A 13,126-nucleotide genomic window follows, 5' to 3' on the forward strand; every position below is an offset into this window, starting at 1 on the left:
AAGGAGGATGCCGTGTGAGGATGAAGGGTTGGAGTAATATGTCTACAAGCCAGACAAAGACAGCCAGACACCCACCAGAAGTCAGGAAGAGGCAAAAAAGGAGCCTTTCCTGCAGCTTTCAGGCAGTGTGGACACTTTGACACCTGGATTTTGGACTCTCAGCCTTCAGAACTATGAGAGAATAAATTCGTGGCACTTTGTTACACCAGCCCTAACAAAACATCGCAGATTTTGGTATGTCATATCCTCTGGCTTACACCAGCCATGAAGCATAACTCAAGACATTAATAAGCCACAATGAAGTGTCTTTGAACACCCTGTTGGTGACCACCAGCTGGGAAGACAGCTCTAGTCACATGGCCTCTCCATGAAAGGAAGCACATGGCCACTTTCAAAGCACAACTATGCAGAAAGTCACTGCTGAGCACGGGCCTCCCGGAGCTAACAGGGTGCCTAGCAGTGTGCAGTGACTCAGAATTTATTTTGAATCCTGTTTTCTCAGATGACACAGCTCTCTCTGAGGACTCTGGCCCAGACGTTACTGGGGACTTACCTACTGGCCAGCTCAAAACCTCAGGACATGCACCCCATCAACACCTGCCCCAGGCAGACTGAGCCCAGTGGAGATGGTGTGGTGGTGGGTAGTGGGTTGGGGGTGAGGGTGCTCAGAACCATTGCACAGTTACTCCTGCCTTCTGAACTCACTCACAGCTTAGGATAACAGGCTTTCAATAAAAGCAGCTGGCTTTATGAAAATAAGGCCTCTAGACTGATAGCATTTCACCACATTCCTTTCTGAGCTGGATCCAGATGTTGAGTCAGCACATAGATTCATCTTAAGAGGACTGGTACGAGTAGCAATGAAAGGGTCCAGAAGCGAGCTCTGGTGACTGCTCTGGCTCAAGCTGGATTATTCTGCAGAGTCGACACAGAAGACACTCAGAGAAGACAGAGTCTCTTGCTGAAGAGGAAGTAAGGCAACCCAGGTGAGATGTATGGGGAGGCGATGAGTTCTAGGCAGAGCAGGAGCCTGCAGAGAAAAATGGGGCTAAGGCAGGAAGCCGGAGCACAGACATGTTCCGAAAGTGGGATACCAGGCAGGATGAGGCACGGTGCTCAGAGAGAGCATGCAACACAGTGAGCGTGCTGGGGCTTTGCCCCTTTTGGGTTCTGATATGTGGCCCAGGGCTTGAGGACTGGTTTAAAGAAACAAGACCAGGTCAGAGAGCAAGGGAAATGGGTCTCTTGTCTCCTCTGTAGAGCTAAAGAGGATTCTCCCATTAAATCTGAATCTCAGATCAACAAAGAACAATTTTTAGTATCAGTATGAAAATATTTCATGGAATATAAACTAAAAAGCTGTTCATTGTTTGTCTGGAATTTCTGTTTGAGTGTCCTGTATTTTACTTGCCGAAGTTGGCAGCCCTATCCCAGGCAACAAAGAGGGTACCTCCTTCGGCAGCACACTTCTCATCAACACTCAGTAAATATCCACATACAGGAGAAAAAGTCCAGGATATTCCTGCAGAGAAAAGCAGGAATATCTAAACAGGCAAAAATACAGTAAAGTAAGCTCCTCTTGATCTCTCAAACAGCTAGAAGATCATGGTGATCACAGCCCTTGAGAAATCAACCCCAACAGTCCTTTTTTCCAGACCAAAACCTAGTGAGTTGCAGGAGAGTTCGACTTCTTTTATGATTACTACCCAAAGTCCCCATCTTGACTAGATCTTGCAATGCCAGGAGCAGGGCTGGGCCAGGCCCAGTGCAGTTTTACCCAGAGCTATTATAAGGAAGTCATTATGAAACAAAATGAATCTGTTACAGTTGAAAACTCTAGTGCTGACTCAAAATATTTCTAATGTGCAGAACTAGCTGGCAAGCTGAAAGCCCAAGGAAACAAAAAGAGCTCTTTGGCTGCTTTGAAATGCCTAGATCCTCCAAGTGCGGCTTTCCCTTCCTGCTGTGAGCTGTGTTCCAGCAGGCAGGGTGCCAGGCCCGGCAATTCTGGGGGGATGTGTTGGCAGACACGGGGCTTGGCCTTGACAGCTTCATTTGCAGGACCAGAAGGGCCAAGAAGGAGGGGGCCTGGCGGGTGTTAGAAGGCCAGAGGCTTTGTCCTGACCTTGTCCTGACCTGGTGGGTGGTGCTGAGGAGCTTCACTGTGTGTGTTGGCCCCACTCCTGCGTCATCCACTGCCTGCAGCAACCCTGTGAGGTTGGGATTATCTTCTCCATTTTACAGAGGGGGAACGGGAGGCTACCTGAGCTACCCAGTGGGTTAGAATTCAAGCTCAGCTATTTTTAATTGACATTTCAGTTATTTATTTTTTGCATAGGCAATAAATTCACATAGTTCAAAATCCAAAACGTACTTAAGGATATGGCATAGAGTTGGCTTCCCAGGCCCTAACCTCCCAGCTTCCCTCCAAGATGACTGACATTCTCCATTTCTTATACGTCCCTTCAGAGAGATTTTCTAAGTGTATGTTTTTCTGCTTTTCTTTATTAGACATATGATTCTGCTGTTTTGACTGAAACCAAATTCAGTCTTGATCTAGTAGTCTTTCTGTAAAAAAAAAAAAGTATTTTCTCATTATAAACTGTAGTAAATTTAATAAATTAAAGTAAAATAAAAAAAATAAAATATCACCTCTTGTCCTCATCCCCAGAGGCAACTTCTGTTAAGTGTATTGTATTTAATTCCACCTTCTGGCTATTGTTCATAAACAACTTTGTGTACTCTTCCACTATACCACCGTCACCTCTGCACACAGAATTAGGGATAGAAAGGCAATGGGAAGAAAACGAGAGGAAGAAACATGAGCAAAAATTTGTCCAGTGGGCATGGAGGCCAGGCAGGCCAGAAGAAATCAATCCAGAAAGGAATCGAACATTTATTCACCCTTTTGGGGACCTTTTATTTGGAGTTCCAAGTGCATGCTCTGTGGGAACACAGACCATATAATAAAATAGAGAGCAGGGAAAAGCATATCAACAGACCATTTCAACACTATGTGATAAGTGCTAAGACAACAGGAAGCCTGAGGAACAGGAGAAGCCAGGGGATGGAGTGGGAGTCACACCTGGTGCCCTGAGACAGTGACACCTGACCTGAACGGACCCACCAACCTGGAAGGTCCAGCCAGGTGCTCAGTGGTGGGTGCATGCCCATTGACAAAGGCATTGGAGAATTAGAGATCATTTAATATTGTGGCAAGAATGGCAGGAGACAGGTGTGCATAAGAAAGGAATTTTAGCTTTATCCCAAGGGTAAAGGGAATGTCTTGAAAGTCTCAAAGCAGGAAATTGACATGATTGGATTTGCACTTTAACAAAGACCAAATCTGGCTGTTTTCAGGGGCAGGGGGTGGGAGGTGGGATACAGTAGCAGTGAATGTGCTTGAAGGGAGTCTGGAGACTAGCTAGGGTGCTGTTGACTGTTGCATCATTGAGGCAGAAGGGGATGTCAGTGTGAACAAAGGCTGTGGCACCCTATGGAGGAGGCCCCTGGAGGGATTCTAATGAGTTTATGAATGTAGATTTGGTGACTGGGGATAAGAACAGCTTCCCAGTTGAGATTTGGGCATTTCTTGACTCAAAATTCTTCATTGGCTCTCTTTTATCTACAAAAGTTTAAGCTCTGAGCTTGGTATGAAGACCCTAGATGACATTTCAACCTTCCTTGGCAATCTTACCATCTTGCTTTCTCTCTCACCTGTACTTGAGTCATAGCAAAATGCTGGTGATTCCCAAGCATGCCCTCCCTTTGTCCACTGTCCTCTTCCAACCATCTGGACTTCCTGAAGCACATTCCATACTTCAGGCCCAGCTCAATGCCACCTCTACTGAGAAGCTTTTCCAGGCTTACCCTTCCCTTTTTCCCTCTGCTCATTTAGAAATAATGTCCTCTAGATTCTAGTTGCACTTGCTCCTCCAACTGCTAAAACCCTTACCACCTTCTGCATTTTGCGTTTTGTACAAGTATCTTATTTTCACTATATAGCCTTATATGTGTGTGTGTGTGTGTATATATATATATACGTACACTATATACATAACCTAACTATATAACCTAATATATATATATGTCCTTATATATATTAGGTTATATATATATATATATATATATATATATATATATATAAAAATATTAGGTTAGTCCCACTGTTACATAGCCATGTTTTGTAACTGCACAGGTGCAGAACTGTCCCTACTAGTACACGTGATAATGAAGCTCACCTTGATGTTTTTGCATGATTTCCCTGAATAAAGACAAATCTGATCCTTGTTCAGGGACACAATGCTTTTGTAACAGTGGAAAATTATAACAATGGGAAATTGTAACCTACCCCACCATTTTTTAAACATTATTTCTGTAAGTGCTAACTCTGACTAATATGTTGCTTGTAGATGAGTAGCAAGTTTGCATAAGACTCCTAGGAACTAACTTCAAAAGATACAGACCCCGACCTTCAAGCTCCAGGAGATTTGCTGACCTTCAACCATGGAGCCAGGATGACTAAACCCAGATGATGCGCACCAGACCATCACTTGCCCTATCAGAATGGACTGTGCTGCTCTGTACATAGAGGACTTTGCAATCCCTTCCTTTGATCTATTTGTTCTGGTCCCCTCTCCCTCCTTATAAAAAAACCTCTGTCTCCAATGAGAGGTAGAAATGGGCTTTGTGACATAAGCCCCCATCTTCCAGGAGATAAGCTTTGAGACGTGAATCCCCCATCTTCCAGATGGCTAGCATCTGAAAATAAACCACTTTCCTTTACATCAGCACCTGCCTCTCAACTATCGCCTTTCAGAGCGGCAGGCTGCCGGACCTGCTTTCAGTTACACTTTCAGGAGTGACGACCTCCTCCCCAACCACCCTGTGTGCTGGCAATGAAGTTTGCTCCTTCTCATAAAATCGTCATCTAGGATTTGTCTGTGGGCTGGCTAGCCATTGCTGAGTAGTAGGACTTTGCTCAGAAACAGCTACAAAGTTAAAGACTCCTTGAAGGCAGAGACCAAAACTCTGGAATCTCAAGGAATGTTTGTTGGTTTGAAATGAATGCCCACTGGGGAAACCACGTTCAGAGCCAAGAAAGTTTGTGAAGTAAAGAGAATCAGTCAGGCATAGGGGATTCCATGGAATAAATAGAATCAAACCTATGGGAAGGAAGACCCTGAAGGCAGAAAGGATCAGCAAGAGTACAGAGGCTGATGTGTTGTGTTTAGGCTCCCTACTGAGTGCTATAGGCCCTCAGGATGTGGAAACTCCTTAAAGAAGCTGAGACTCACAGACACTGGTAGACTCTGAATGAAGCAGGACGGGGGGGGGGGGGGGGGGGGTAAGGTCTTTTGGAAGTTCTTGGAGTCAGACCTTCAACCCTATGTGTTAGAGAATCCAGGTTTCATGAAATGCCCTACAGTCACAAGGGCCTATCCCAGAAGTCAGGGAATCTTAGGATCTGGAGTAGATCATTCACAGGGGAAGAAACAGGAACCCCAAAAGAATAAGATCATTGTTAAGTGTCACTTTGTCAGTCAAAGCAAAGGTGGGACCAGATTTCAATTAGACAACTGTAGTCACTGAGCCTCCTCTGTGAGACTAGGCCCTGGCCATAAGGGACGGTCCGCACTGGTGAGGTACTTGCCCTGAGGAGCATGTTAGTGGGGAGACTGACAATAAGCAAGTGAGAAATCCTGGGAGAGAAGGGGCTCCCATCAAGACAGTGAGTTGAAGATTCAGAAATGAGAAGGGATCCAGAGCACAGGACAGATGGGAAAAGGAACACCATCTTTACTGCCAGGAAGAGGAGGAGGAGTGGAGGGGTGGGGAAGCATACAGGACTTCAGGTTTGGGAGCCAATAATGGAGGGCACCTCCATCCCAGGGCTTCTCTGTGTAGTATGCTCACTTTTCTCCAGCTCAGAAAGGCTCCTCCTCATCACTTCATTGTTACTTGAGCCCATTTCTTCATCTTGCAACACATAGCTGTAATTCATTGTCATCACTTTCAAAGAATACCATTTTCGCTGTAGTTTTTAGGTGAATATAACCTAGTCTATCCATTCTGATAGACATTTGGGTTCTTTCCAGACTTAGGCTGTTTATATGATGCTGCTGCTGTGTACATTCTTATACATCTCATGTAATTCCTATGAGCACATTTGGGGGCTATGTCTCTAAGAGTAGAATTGCTGGGATACAGGGTATGCATATTTTCAATTTGGGGAGACAGCACCACAGTTGCCCAAAGTGATCGTTCTGATTTATGCCCACCTGTAATGCACACAATTTTCAGTAGCTTCACATCCTAGAATAGTCAGTTTTCTGAAATTTTAGCCATTCTGGTGAGTGGGAAATGGTATATTATTGTGATTTTAATTTTCATTTCCCTAATAACTGATGAGGGTGAGCATCATTTCATGTTTATTGACCATCTGGGATTCTACTTTTATAAAGTTCAATCAATCTCTTGCCAATTTTTCTGGGGGGGTGTTTGCAGTACTTCTTTTACTCTCCCATATATAGTCCCTTTGTCAGCTCAGCGTGCTGCAAGGTGCTTTCCCCAATCTCTTTCAGCATTTTGTATTCTCCTGATAGTGCCTTTCAATAAGCTTGGTTTTAATATAGGCAAATATATCAGTCTTTAAAAAAATTAGTGTTAATTGAAGGTCATGAAAATATTCTTTTATATTATCTTATGCAAGTTTCATTGTTTTGCCTTTCACATTTAGTCCAGAACATATCTGGGGCTGACTTTTATATACAGTATGAGGTAAGAGTGAAGTTTTATTTTTTCTTATGAATGACCAGTTGTTCTGAGACCATTTAAGTAAAAGTGCCATTACTCTGCAGTGACACTTTTGTCAACATCAATGTCCACATATTCAAGTGTCTGTTTCTGGGCTCTGTATTCTGTTCAATTGCTGATTGTTATGAGTAAGTGTTGACAATGTTGTGTGAGAATAAGTCTTGGTACTTGAAAGAGCGAGATTTTCCACTTTGCTTTTCTTCAAGGGAGAGACTTATTAATATTGGTCTTTTGCATTTCCATATAAATTTTAAGTCAGATTGTCAAAAAAATCTGTTGAGATGGAATCACATTGAATCTACACCTCAATTTGGAGAGACCTGATACCTTTAGAATACTGAGTCTTCCAATTCATAAATATGGTATAACTCTTGCTTTCTTCAGTTCTTTTTGGTTTCTCAGAATATTTTATAGTTTTCTACACAGAGAGCTTACATTTATTTTGAAAGATTTGTTTTTAGGTAGTTTATCATTTTTATGTCACTGAGTTATCCTTTGTTTTCAGTCTTTAAATATTTTTTACTGGAAGGGTATGCATTGTATTTCAAGTCACTGTACATTTACTTTTGTGAAAATATTGCCTGCATTTTCTAGTACAACCCCACCCCCAAAGTTGTTTCAGGAATGTAAGAGAAATATCCAACTTAAATAGCAAAGAAGTGCACCATAATTACTACTGCACTGTAGTCATTTCTGCATTTCTCAGGTTTCCTAAATAACAGTCTTGTCTGATGATACACAATGCAAAGAGCAATTGTGGAAAGCAGACATTTACATATACTTGTAAAGTCTTATTGAGAATATCTTGTTGGCATTGGATAGTAAATCATAGGCACAGCTGTACTAGCAGGGCATGTATATGCCTGTTGGTTTGTATCACTACATTTTTGGAACATTAATTCCATATTACTGAATGTTATTATAACCATCTGGTAGTCCTGTAGGATTACCAGGCATAGAACTGGTCTGTATACCACACACATTTTACCCAAGGCTCCTGTTGGTGTAATTTGCAGCACTATAAACACCATTCTGGGTTTTTGCCCCCAAGTCTCTTAACCAGACTAGAGTAACCTCTATCATAATTTTGCCTGTCTCTAAAGGTATTAAATCCACCCCTTTTGCCCACAGAGTATCTGTCCATGTGGTCATCCTTCATGCCTCCTCTACCCCTGGAACGACCTGAAGCTCTGTCTTGGACCAACTGAAGCAATTTAAGATTGATTGCTTGATGAGCTTCATGAAGCAGAGAGAGGGTCATGCACTTGCTTTATATTATTAGGAGTAAAGAAAGTGTATGCTGTGCCTGCTTTCATACTGCAAGTAGTTCTTACAATTCAATGAATATAATCCTGTGAGGGGTGAGGATAGTCATAATTGATGACAAAGTTCACATCTTCCACATTTAGCCCTCTGGAGGCCAAATCTGTAACAATCAGGACAGGAGCTTTTCCATATTTGAATTCATTTAGAACCCAGTCACGTTGCTGTTGACTCTTGCCACCATGGATGGCCAAGGCAGATCACCTGTCTATCCTCATTTTTCTAGTAGGTTCATCGCATGCTCTTTTGTTTTCAGTAAAAACAATGGTTTTATTCCCCTTCTTACTCATTATCTCTTCGGTCAAATGAATAAGGTTTTCATCCTTTTCTACAGCATGACACACATCCACAGTCTGAAGAATTTGTGGTTTGCTTGCACTCAGTTCCAGTGTACCAATGTTTATATAAATACAGTCATTCAGGAAATCTTCTGCCAGTTGTCTTACTTCTTTTGGCCAAGTCACACTCCATCTTAGAGTTTGCCTGTCAGGCCTTATCTGATTGATTTCCAGGTGTTGCAAAACAGATTTCCACACCTCTTTCCAAATCATGTACTTGTGGTCCCTTGGGAGGGCCATCATAGACACAAACTGACTACAATTGGCATACTCTACAGTATTCAGCAGCAACTTGCTGCACCTGTTGGGCTAGTTCCCGAATTGGTGCCAGCACCAGGCAAATAGGCCCATCACCTCTCTCTAGGAATGGCCGATGATTGCTGTGGACAATGGCAAACAGCAAATAAGACAATGTTTTCCCAGATCCAATTTTTGCTACTCCAACCACATCCAATCTAATTAGAGCAGCTGGCCATCTCTGAACTTGAATAGCAGTGGGTTCACTAAAGTTCTATCTCGCAATTACATTCATGACTTTTGCAGGGAAGCTTGCTTCATAAAACTTCAGAACTGACTCTGGGCAGTTGTGACCTCTGACTGTAATTTCTTTGCTTCTTCTGTATGTCTCCATCTTTTGTGCTGTGCACCTAGCCAAATCAGGGTGTTCTTGATAAAAATTGTTCTCAAGTGTGGGCAGCTCATCAAGATTCCACTTCTTTTAAATTAGTTTCTCCCAATGGGTTCCAAACTTCTTTCCTAACAGGGGCCCTGACCTACTTCCTCCATATTGAGGTGCCCTAAACCTTCCATCCCAGCTGTGGTCTGGGTCACTTGAATAACTTGACATGGCATCAATGCTTGAGGCTGGTAGGAAATGAAGTGGAGAGAATTGGTGCAATAAGTCACTGGAGGTGGCTTCAGTGACAGAGAAGACTTTTGGGAGTGGCAGCAGCATAGAGACAGCAATGACAGGAGCCAGAGATGCTTGCCAAGAGACCAGTGGAAATGAATGAGATCATAAGTGGTATCCTTTTAAAATTCACTTTTCAACCATTTGTGGCTCAATTTTTGTGTACTGACTTTGTTTTCAGCAACTTATTAATTTTAATAATTTATGTGCAATTTCTTTTAGATCTTTTATGTACATAATACTGTCCTCAAATAATGACATCTTGCCCTTTCTTTCCGATTCTTATGTTTCTGATTTTTTTTATTTCCTGCACTGGCCAAGAAATGTCACACAGAAGTGGTAAGAGCAGGCATCATTGTCTTGTTCCTGACATCAAAGGGAAAGCTTTCAATTTTTTACCATTAAGTCTTTGGTTTTCCTGAAGATTTTCTAGGTCTGGATACAGCTTTCTTCTTCAGTTCCCTCTTTGGAATTTGATGGTCTTCTGAAAAGTGTGGCTTAGTGTCTTTTGATAATTTTGGATATATTTCAGCCGTATCCCCTCAAATATTGCTTCTGCCCCCATTTTCTTTATTTGTGAGACTCCAATCAAACAAGTATTTAGTCCATCACTAATAGAATCTGCTGCAATTGAAGCATTTTATATTTATGCTGGCACTATCGAGCCTTTGTGTTGAATACTGATGTTGTGGATGTTGAGCACTTGAAATGTGGCTAGTGTGAGAGAGAAACTAAATTTTTAAACTTCATTTACTTGTAATTCATTTAAATTTAAGTATAAATAGCCACACCACATTGAACAATGTAGATTTAGAACCTACCCACTCTATCATCCTGTCTTACTCTTTGTATATTCTATTCTTCTGATCTGTCTTCCAGTTTCCTAATTCTCTCTTCAGTTGTTTTATTTTTGATGTTGTTGTTGTTTACTTTTTATTTCATAATTGTAAACTTAACTCTGCAAACCAGCTAGACTTGGAAGGGGTAAAGAAAACATGGAACCCAATGAGCTGTATTGAGAGCACAAAGATTATAGAACATTCCAAGCAGATGGGGGTGAAGGGGTGCTCTCTGAGCTACAGAAGGAATGGTCTGGTAGTTAAGATAAAACACAAGTCAAATTTATTAAACTTGTCCACAGTCAGTAATGGTGATCTTCTTGCTGGTCTTGCCATTGCTGGACCCGTAGCACTCCATGGCTGTCATAACATCCATGCATCTTTCATCTGGCTGAAGACTGCATGCTTGCCATCCAACCACTGAGTCTTGGCCGTGCAGATGAAAAACTGGGAACCGTTTGTGTTGGGTCCAGCATTTGCCATGGACAAGATGCCAGGACCTATGTGCTTCAGGATGAAATTCTCATCATCAAATTTCTCCTCATAGATGGACTTGCTACCTGTGCTATTGTGGTATGTGAAGTCATCACCCTGGCACATAAATCCTGGAATAATTCTGTGAAAGCAGGAGGCTTTATAATGAAATCCTTTCTCCCTGGTCCTCAGAGCACATAAGTTTTCTGCTGTCTTTGGAACTTTGTCTGCAAACAGCTTGAAGAAGACATGGACCAAAGGCTTGCCCTCAGCAGTGAGGTGGAAGAACACAGTGGGGTTGACCATGGCTGGGCACAGGAAGGTCCGAGGCCGCGGTTGTGTCTGCAAGGCGGGCTCTCTCCAGTTGTTTTAAATCTACTATTAAATTCATCTATTTTCTTAATTTTGGTTATTTTATTTTATTTTTTAAACATAAAACTAACACTTTGTTTACCTTTGTCTATTAGTGCCTCAGATCTAGAACTAACCTGAATTTTAACTTTATCTTAATTCTTAATTCTGCACCCTCACAATAAACCAAAATACAAGGCTTAAACTAAAATGTACCAATTACAAATAATTTATCATGTTCTAAGAAAATTTTAGTAAATATCATTAGAAATAACTGGTTTCATTATCTCTGAAGTCACATGTATTCATCATTAAGTGACAAGAGTTTATATTTAGAAATTATATCCTCTGCTAAAAAGGGAATGCAAAAATCTCACTTGGTGCTAATTACATTTAAGTGTGTTCAAACACTGACCTATAGGATTCATAGGAAGAAAAGCAGATTGAGGCCATTAAGTAAACTGTTTTAAAAAGTGTTTGCCTCATGTTAAATTTAATCTTTATTTATTTTTCCCATTACTATTAAATTCCCTTATACACCCCTCTACCCAGCAATCACCATACTGTTGTCCATGTCCATGAGTCATTTTACGTTTTTGTTTAATCCCTCTATCCCCTAAATCCCCCCCATCCAGAGCTGTCATCTTGCTCTTTATGAGTCTGTCTCTATTTTGCTTATTAGTTTGGTTCGTCCATTAAATTCCACATATGAGTGAACTCATATGGTATTTGTCTTTCTCTGACTGGCTTATTTTACTTAGCTTAATGTTCTCCGGGTCCATCCATCCATGTTTTTGCAAAGTGTAAAATTTTCTTCTTTTTTACAACCAAGTAGTATTCCAGTGTGTAAACATCCCATAGTTGTTTTATCCATTCATCTACTGATGGACACTTGGGCTGCTTTCATATCTTGGCAATTGTAAATAATGCTGCAATGAACATAGAGGTGCTTATGTTCTTTTGAATTAGTATTTTGGGTTCTTTTGCATATATTCCCAGAAGTGGGATAGCTGTGTTGAAAGGCACATCCATTTTTAATTTTTTGACGTATCTCCATACTGCTTTCCACAGTGGCTGCACCGATCTGCATTTTCACCAACAGTGCAAGTGTTCCCCTTTCTCCACATCCTCACCAGCACTTATTTGTTGATTTAGTGATGATAGCCATTCTGACAGGTGTGAGATAATATCTCATTGTGGGTTTCAATTTACGTTTCTCTGATGATTAGTGACACTGAGCATCTTTTCATATGTCTACTGGCCATCTGCATGTCCTCTTTAGAGAAGTGTCTATTCAAGTCCTTTGCCCATTTTTATGTTGGGTTGTTTGGTTTTTTGGCACTGAATTTTGTAAGTTCTTTATAATTTTTGGATATTAATCCCTTATCAGATATATCAGCAAGTATGTTCTCCCATTCTGTAGGTTGTCTTTTTATTTTGTTGATGTTTTCCTTCACTGTGCAAAAACTTTTTAGTTTGATGTAGTCCCCTTTGTTTATTTTTGCTTTTGTTTCTTTTGCCTGGGGAGATATATCCAATAAAATATTGCTGTGAGCAATGACCAATATTTTGCTGCCTACGTTTTCTTCTAAGATTTTATGGTATCAAGTCTAACATTTAAGTCTTAAATCCATTTTGAATTTATTCTTGTGTATGGTGTAAGAAGATGGTATAATTTGATGTTTCTGCATGTATCTGTCCAATTTTCCCAACTTATTGATTAAACTATCTTTAGCACATTGTATGTGCTTGTTTCCTATGTCAAATATTAATTCACTATAAAGGTGTAGGGGGGGTGTTTATGGGCTCTCTATTCTGTTGCATTTATCTATGTGTCTGTTTTATGCCAGTACCATGCTGGTTTGATTACAATGGCTTATAATATAGTTTGAAATTAGGTAGTGTGATTTTTCCAAATTTGTTCCTCTTTCTCAGGATTGCTGTTGCTATGCAGGGCCATTTCTTGGTGGAATCTTTGGGGTTCTCTATGTGCAGTACTATGTCATCTGCAAATAAAGACAGTTTTACTTCTTCCTTTCCAATTTGGATGTATTTTATTTCTTCTTCTTGTATGA

The 13,126-nt window shown here is 41.0% G+C and overlaps 2 pseudogenes; both read right to left on the reverse strand.

Moving 5' to 3' along the window:
* Window positions 1-7,607: 7,607 nt before the first annotated feature.
* On the reverse strand, window positions 7,608-9,324 carry LOC112317860 (probable ATP-dependent RNA helicase DDX5 pseudogene; annotated as a pseudogene).
* A 1,188-nt stretch (window positions 9,325-10,512) lies between these two features.
* Window positions 10,513-10,826, reverse strand: LOC112317821 (peptidyl-prolyl cis-trans isomerase A pseudogene; annotated as a pseudogene).
* Window positions 10,827-13,126: the final 2,300 nt, after the last annotated feature.

This window comes from Desmodus rotundus, chromosome 4 (assembly GCF_022682495.2).
Source record: "Desmodus rotundus isolate HL8 chromosome 4, HLdesRot8A.1, whole genome shotgun sequence".
In the NCBI taxonomy this organism is placed as follows: Eukaryota; Metazoa; Chordata; class Mammalia; order Chiroptera; family Phyllostomidae; genus Desmodus; species Desmodus rotundus.